This window comes from Poromitra crassiceps (genome assembly GCF_964638095.1).
Source record: "Poromitra crassiceps genome assembly, chromosome: 15".
Classification (NCBI taxonomy): Eukaryota; Metazoa; Chordata; class Actinopteri; order Beryciformes; family Melamphaidae; genus Poromitra; species Poromitra crassiceps.
In genome coordinates this window covers 36,762,980-36,771,666 of record NC_139634.1, presented here as the reverse complement: position 1 = coordinate 36,771,666, position 8,687 = coordinate 36,762,980, and positions in this window count along the sequence as shown.

Genomic DNA, 8,687 nt, shown 5'->3' with positions numbered 1-8,687 from the left:
CCGCCGAGGAACTCCGCTGTTGCATACTCCTGTCCTGTACTTGTTTAATTGTTGTTATTGAGTCTATTTCTGCTATAACTGCACTTTATTTAAACTCGACGAACGTTGACGTTACTGCTTGAGGCGGACGGCCACGGAAGGCAGCCATTATTCTTTTGCCAGCGGCATTCCTGATGGGCCGGTTACGATGTCACTTACTTATTACAGGTTACTTATTGCTTTTATAAAACGGTTACTACATATAGCCTACCTGGTAAGGATTGAGCAACAACAAAACTGCAATATTGATAACAAATAATCGTTCTTGCAATGTATTCCTTCAAGTTCAAGCCCCCCTCCACTCCAGTCAGTTCAACGTTCGTTACGTCATCATATACGCCCGGAAAAACAGTGACGTTACTCCGGAAACAGCTTTCCGTACTAGCTTACCCGCAAGGATAATGCTGCATTATTGTTGAGATATCAACAACCAGACAACGGATTTGAAAGCTGATGCGTCCATTAAGAGCGTGACTCCAAATGGTTCTAACAGGCTAATGTTTTGATCACTCAGTGGCGTTTTGAGGCTGACAAACTTTGTTACAGACAGCAGGCAGCAGGCTTAGCTAACGTTGGTTAACATGGTGCTATACTACTGTGATGCGGTCACAGGTGTGAGTATTTTACAACAGCTTTGAACGCGGCTCAACCAAGTGTTTATGTATAGAGTAAAAAAGTGAATGCATGAATTGGGTGGAGAATTTAAAAAAAAATCCTGGAAAAACCTAGTTAAAAAATATCAAAATGTGTCTTAGTGTCAAGGATGTGTCTGTAACTGTAGTCTTAGACTGAATTTCAATCATGGAAGACCAAAAGGCATAGGTGGTCACCCCATGCTATCATACCCCTCAGCCCAAATGACGTCACTAAATGACGTCACCATCTCCGACGTCACCTTCTCTATGACGTCACCTTTGCAGGGTGACGTCAGTTGCCCAAATGACATCAGTTATGACATCATAAATGCCCTTCTCCTGGTACTATATAAAGCCCCCATCACCACAGCTTAAATCACACTTGTGCAGTCATCACTCACCTCGTGCCAGCATCCCGCATTCACGTCTCGCCCGGATCAAAGTCCGCGCAGCACTCCGCGCACCAAAACCGCCGGCTCCTCAGCGGACGCTACGAGGCTTCCAGCCCCTCCAAGCCTCCAGGATCCACTGTTTGCAAACCATTCAATCACTGGTGGGGTCCCTCATCGATGCCCGCCTGGAGACACTCGGGAGCCCCACGCTCCCCACAGCAGCAGCCCAATCAGCCCCGCCCCAGGTTCCAGGCATGTATCCCCCCTTTTAACCAGCAACTCATCCCGCTGCATCAGCCCAGCCAGCCCCGCCTCAGGATCCAGGTGTGTGCCGAGTTCCGACCCCTCCCCGTGCATATCCCCCCGATGAATTCCCTCGCTTCAGCTATCCCCTCCCCCGCATACGGAAGGCCGTATATTCCACTTTTTGCCAACATATCCCCCAGACCACGGTCCATGATCTTGCAAATCAGAGATATTAATCTAGTCAGTATTATCCTGCCGTCCGCAGAGTGCAGCAAGAAATTAATGGGCGGCCAAGACGTATCGGGCGTCTTAAAATCTTCCGACCCCCGTCTCGCTAGAGAGCTATCAGCAAGCGAGTTCTTCGTTGCATTCGGGGTTCTCCGCGACGTCATATGCACCGTGTATCCCAGCCGGCGTGCCGAGCTAGACGATTACATGGCGCTAGTGGGGGACCTCCAGCTAAAAGATACGGGAGTTTTGGGGGGGTTTACCAAGGCCACTGGTTCGCTGGCACTTGCCCGCAGCAGTTTGCCGGCTCAGATCAGTCCTCCGCATTATATGAAATGTACCCGATTGTGCCTTGGCCCCCCTTTTCCTTTTTTCTCCCCATCATCACATGACGAGATCCTGGTTCATCCATCACTTCAAAACAACACTCCAGAAAATGCCAACATCCCTGCAGAGAACTATACCAGCCACTTGTGGCACTTGTTCAGGATCGGGGCAGCCACATCAGCAGCCATGCAGGGGGTATCCTCCGCCTCCCTTCAACAACTGGGTCGCTGGTCCTCATCAGCCTAAGCATCCTACATCCAACCAGAGCAAGACGCCATACTATCAGCCCAAAGATCCCTCCTTCCATGACTAAAGAGGAAGCAAGCACTTCGTTGGTGGTGATCAAACTCTCCCATTTCTCATTAAATGTGCCCAAGTCTTGTTAAAATGTCTTACAAGTCTCTCATGATTGAAGAGCATTTATCACTGTCTTCTGTCCATTTAAAAAAGAGTAGGTGTCGTTTATTTTCATCTTTATGTCAAATCTTTGGAGCAAAACCTCCCTATTGTTTCCCCTGAATGACTGACTGACTGAATGATACGTGTGCTTATATAATTAGATGATCCCATAGAGAATAGCACGTATTGTCACCACCCACTTAACTCAACCAATCAGTGTAGATTTAGCGTCATTAGATCATCCTCTGGATCGGCGCCATCCCTCCAGCTTGTGTTGTCATTCCGAGCAGATAGTGGGAATGGTAAGTTCAACTCCGCCTCTCCCAGTATTTATGTCAGCAAACACAGAGGACACATGTAGAAACATTCAACAGCCTTACCTTCCCAATGAAGGTTCCCTTTCCCTTTTACCTAACGTGAAGTTAGTTGAGCATGTATTGAAAAATTAATGTAAATAAATGTTTACAATAATTTATGGTGACACTTTATTTGGACAGTCCAATGTTGATAATCAACTCGTGTGACAAAAATTAGATGTACAACAAAGCATCACTTATAAAGACTATGTAGCACACTGAACTTAGCCTGACCCCAAACCCAAATCGTATGACTCATTTTGTCCTTAGCTAACCCTGTGTTTAGCTAGCCTAGTATCCAGTCCTTATGAATCGCAGCTTTCAGCAGCACTCTTGGAATCTGGATGGCGATTATGAATTGCCATGCAATGAGTGGTAAGAGTTGGGTTTGGGGTTAGGCTAAGGTCAGGGTGTTGCATAGTGTGTGTGTGTTACTATCCTCCTAACCCTAAGATTAACCTGAGCCCAGACACTGAATATCTAGTGTATAAACTACTTTTCACACAATTTTGAGTTATCTCTTTAAACTCTTCTGGCATTATAGTGACTTGATAGGGAATTATCAACTATCAATCATTGTGACCAAATTGATGATTTACTACATGTATTTGTATTACATCGCACATATATACAACTGAGTGAAAATATGAAATGACGTGTTAACAGATAACAGTACAATTAAACACACTAGACAGAGAAAAAAACATGAAATAGACCACTGAACAGATTGCCAAAAGCTATTTGGCAAGGTATTGCTTTGTTAGTTTTCTAAAAGTAGTTTTATTGTTAACAGTAGATATGTCCTTCGGGCAGAGAGTTCCAGAGTGCTATTGATCTATATATAATGGTAATTTTCAGAAAATTGGTTCTTGGAGCTGGGAGTGTAAAGTGACCAGCCGCAGCACCTCTAATGCTGTATCCATGCCCAGAGGTCATATGTAACTGATCAGCCAAGCTGGATGGTTTGTTATGACTAATTATGCTCCGCAGTAACATTAAGAGACACAGAGACATTTTCTGTACAACCGGTATTCCTGTGGAGCTCTTGGTCCAACAGTCGTAGTAGTAGTAGTACTGTTGTAGTAGTAGTAGTAGTAATAGTAGGTGAAGTACATGCAGACCGTGGACAGAACGTGAGATGGGATCTCCCTTAATTTCACTTCATCGGTTTTATTCTCAGGAAATTGGCCTGGCCCGCTCATCATGGCTTTGATAGTTCCGGACATCAAGCAAGGCATGTTCTCTATTCAAAATGAATTAGTAGCCATCTGAAGAGATCAACTTCACATACATGGCATCTGACCCTTCACAGCCACCATAGGTTCTCTCTTCACCGTCCATTGGCTTGAGTGACATCAATGATGACATCATCACTGATGACATCATCGATGACATCACAATTGCTCGTGACATCACTGATGACATCACTCACTGATGACATCACAATTGCTTGAGTGATATCATGATGACATCATCACCGATGACATCACAATTGCTCCACTGCACTGATTAACAACAACCCCACTGCCCCCCTCCCCGATGCTCCCTGAGCACAACCGGCTCTGTAACGGGCTGGGTCCCCCCCACAGTCATCCTACGCCGCCTCCCATCACAAGCCACATTGCAGGACTTTTTACTTTGCACTTTATAATTTGAGATAGATTTTCTGTCTTGCTTCATCTTCTACTATTGATGTGACTGTTGCGCTGCATTCTTGCACTAAGTCAAATTCCTCATTTGTAATCAAATTACTTACTGTGGCTATTAAAGTGAATCTTGGATCATAAAGCTATGATATGGATCCCAAGCCTGAAGCCTCCTTGTGCCAGAAATTGCCAAAGGAATGCCATGCTCCATAACCGCTGTATAACAAATGTAGAACATTTATAGTGTGTCCAGTCTTCCATGCATGGCAGAGAGGAAGTGGGAAAATTATCTCTCTGAATGTCTTCATCTATACCCCCGAAAGGTTTTATATCCCACTGTGAGAAGTGCGACCAAAGATTACCAGTCTGGATCATAATTCATCTGCATTCTTCTGGAACGGCACTTGTCAGCACTTTCTCCCTCCGGAAAGCATGCGCGTCTCCACACTTCTCTATAGCCGTGTGAAGCTCTAATTATACGGGTTATCCAGATGTACCCACAAGGCACTGGGAGAGGAACTGGAACAGCCGCGCCGCTGCGATGGGGAAGTGTGCGTGGGTGCGACTGCGACATGCAGCAGCACTCTTTGTGTGGCAGCTCACACGCTTTGTAATATTTTACACAGCCCAAGCCCTGTTCACGGTGGAGCCGCCAACTCCATTGCCTCAGCAGCTAGCACGCACGCACGCACGAGATCACGCTCGTCAGACACGGGATAGCACCTCATGTGGAAAGAAAGCCACGGTGTGACATTACAGAGAGGCTGAGAACTTGACTGACGGTGTTGACGACTCATGAACCTCAAGGCTTTAAACCTGCAGAATGAATCTGAAGGGTTTCACACGAACACACCCCCCCCCCCGCCCCGCCCCGCCCAAAAGAAAAAAAAAATCATATCTATGTCTGTAAAAGCGATATCACTTTAAACGTAAGCTGTTTTCTGTCCATTTAGAAAAGAGTAGGTGTCATTTCTTTTAGTTTTTACGTCTCATTTTGGAACAAAACCTCCCTATTGTTTCCGCTGAATGACTGACTGACTGAATGATACGTGTGTCCATAATTAGATGAACCCATAGAGAATAGCACGTATTGTCATCACCCATTTAACCCGAGCACTCAGTGTCGATTTAGCGTCATTAGATCATCCTTTGGATCGGCACCATCCCTCCAGCTTGTGTTGTCATTCCGAGCAGATAGTGAGAAATGATAAGTTCAACTCCGCCCTCTCCCAGTATTTATGTCAGCAAACACAGAGGACACATGTAGATCAAATTCAACAACTTAGATATCATAACCTTCCCAATGAAGGTTTGCGGTTTTCAGGCTACAATCCCAATTCCCTTGCACAGAGTGTGGTATGTGTGTTGCCAAATTTTTTATCGTCATTCTTTTGAGGCGAGGGAGAGGGTCAACATATCAAGGAGCTTTAAGCAAAGTCTGGGGGGATACAGCACATTTGGGAGTGTACTTTATGACAGTAATGTAAGCATAACCCGAGTCAGCTTTTATGATTTCTGATGTCATATATACTAGTGTTATGACTGTGGAAGCTCGTGCCACGCCTGACACTGTTCACAGGCTGAGAACCACGTTCTCTCCAATCTGGGAACCCAGAGTCTATTTACGTGCCGGAATAGACTCTGGGTTCCCAGATTGCGTTCTCTCCAACTGAGAGTAAAAGAATATGGATGTTACAGACCTGAGCCAAGCATCAGCTATTAATCAGATATTGTGGAAGTGGGAGTAGGTCTGCAGCAGGAGCATAAAGCCCAAAGTCCTAGCGCAAACATACCTGTGTCCTCTTGAGGCGCTCTGGAGGCAGAAAGATCTCATTCTTTGACTTTAAATTCAATGCGGAGCAACAACAACAAAAACTCTGCCTGACTGCAGAGAGGTGAAAAAGAGAAAGAGGTAAGATAGGACGCTAAAAGTATGAAGATGACCACTCTGCTACAAAAACAATGCGCAAATTTGCAATAGCTGCGACATATGCGAATTTGCGAAATGCACTTTTTGTGGACCAACCAACAGAATGACTGCTGGACGCAGCTAAAAATGCAGTCTAGCCAGCCATACGTTGTGTAGGTTAGCTCGTTAGTTAGCTTTAGCTGACCTTCCAAGTTCAAATTAGCCACAGTAGCCTATTAGCTATCTAGGTAAGCTAGTTAGCTAGCTGCTGACCTTCCAACATCATGGATGCCACAAACAAGTAATTGCAATTCATTGTTACTTTCTTTCAAAGGTGCCTCTTAGCTATTGAAGATTGCTACTTAGTTAACTAAGTCGCGCTCTGAAAATGGTGCTTTCTTTGATGTCACTCCTCGATTAGGCTATTTGATATACAAAGTCCAAACTGCTTTGTTCCCGCCCTGCCCACAGTAACCAAACTAAAGGAGTCAACACTCAACTGTCTGAATATAAACTAACAGGCTTAGTGTGAACACACCCTATAAGCCACATCAACGGCATTGTTCTGTTGAGAAACCCAATTGCGACACAAACTCTTGCTTGATGATTGGTAATTAACCATATGCTGACCTTGATCAAGCTCTGCCAATCAAACCACATGTTTGTCATGTGACGTCTCCAACTCCAGCGTCACGCTCTGCACACCCTGATACAACGAGCTGCTTTGTTAGGTGAAGCGAGGACACTCTGGGTCTGGGTGCCATATATCTTGCTGTGGGTGGGCTGGTGGCTTCATGCAAAATGACAGCATTCTGCACAGCTGTCACTCACTATGGACTGTTAACATCCTTTTTGCAGGTCAGCCTGACTTAGCAGTTTGTAAAATCCTTGTCTGGATCAAACCACTTCCTGTTGTGTTTGATTGATTGTGATTTTGGATTTACAGTATAGTCCCACCCTCACATTGAAGATATTGAGGACCAAAGCTCTCACAACCTATGGGTAGCAAAAGTGCAAAGGTATTTTAAGGGCAAAATATTTGTGCAATTCCTCCAAGACAGGCCAATGCGCAGAGAACCGTTACATTCTTAGAATTCAGCTTTGTTTAGAAATATTCAGTTCCACTTAATCCACAATCGAAAACCAGCATTTCCAAGGAAAAGCTACTATCTTTCAAATATGATTATAAACAGGCCCCTTTATAAGCTGTGTGTTTTCTGCATTTGCATATTTTTTGCCTATGGCTAGTTGGCTAGAAAACAATGCATTTTTCTGCATCAACATTAATGGCCAATGCAGAGTTTTTCTGAATTAGTGTGAGATAACATAATTCCAACCACTTTTGAACTTTATATTTCAACCAGTTGTGCTGACTATACCATCTCCATCCAAAAGTGCCTCATTGCAGTACACCCTGTTTAAGCATGTGTGTCAGACAATGAGCAATGACTATGCCAAACCGAACAAGACGCCTGCCTTTTGTTACAGAGGGGCTCAACTGGGCTCACTCATCATGTCTATAAAGCATTGTGTTTTTGTTTGACACACAGTGCTGCTGGGAAAAGCAACTTCCTGTCCCTTGAAATGGGATTGCCCAACAGGATTATTTCATCACCAATTTATTACTATTTAATCCTAGAGATTTCTGTCTTGGCTTCTCTCAAACAAACAGGCAGAAGGGTTAGGGGCCCTTCATCGTCAGCTCTCCCACTCATTGAACTTGGGGGAAACGAACGGGGCCCTTCTTTCTCGTCGCCGTTGACTTCTTTTGATTTCTTTTTTTCTATGACATTTTTAGGAAGAACTATTCTCTAATGACTGTAGTCTCTAATAATGGCGTCGTTGGCTTTGAGGTTTTGAATAGTGACACTGCATGAAATAGGCCGCCCCCTCACGGGGGAAAGAGCTCCATTCACTCCCATACACCAACGTCATTTTCCTTGAATTAAACGTAGCTAAAAGCTGTTGTGTGTTGGGCTGCGCAGACAACAAATGTAAAAAATCTGCAATTCAAGTTTTTTTTACTAGTACTAGAAGTAAACAAGGAAGCCATTGAGAATTGGCCAGAAAAAAAATGTGGATCTAACTGTCAAGGAAGTAAGTTGGAGTGTTCAACTTCTGTATATATGATCTTTGTGTGCAACACACGACCATGCACGCGACATAGGAGAACGCCAGGATTGGGGGTGGGGGGGTGTTTCCCCCCGTTTTGGGCGTGCTTTCTGAATGATGACGCGCTCCGCAGTGTCTCTATAGGACAGCACATCATAGGTAAGAAATATTGTATGAGGCATGGCATTAATCTTCACTTTATTTAATTGCATGTAAACATGATAAAACACAAAGAAGAAAAACTACTTTTAGTGAGATAGAAAACAAGGGATCTCACGTCAGAAGAAATAGAAATGACAAAATCAAATCGAGATGACTACTGAATTGGCGAACGAAAGGAAAACAAAACTCAACGAGGAAGAAAACGACATGCCATAAACAATATTTCTCCTCAGCGT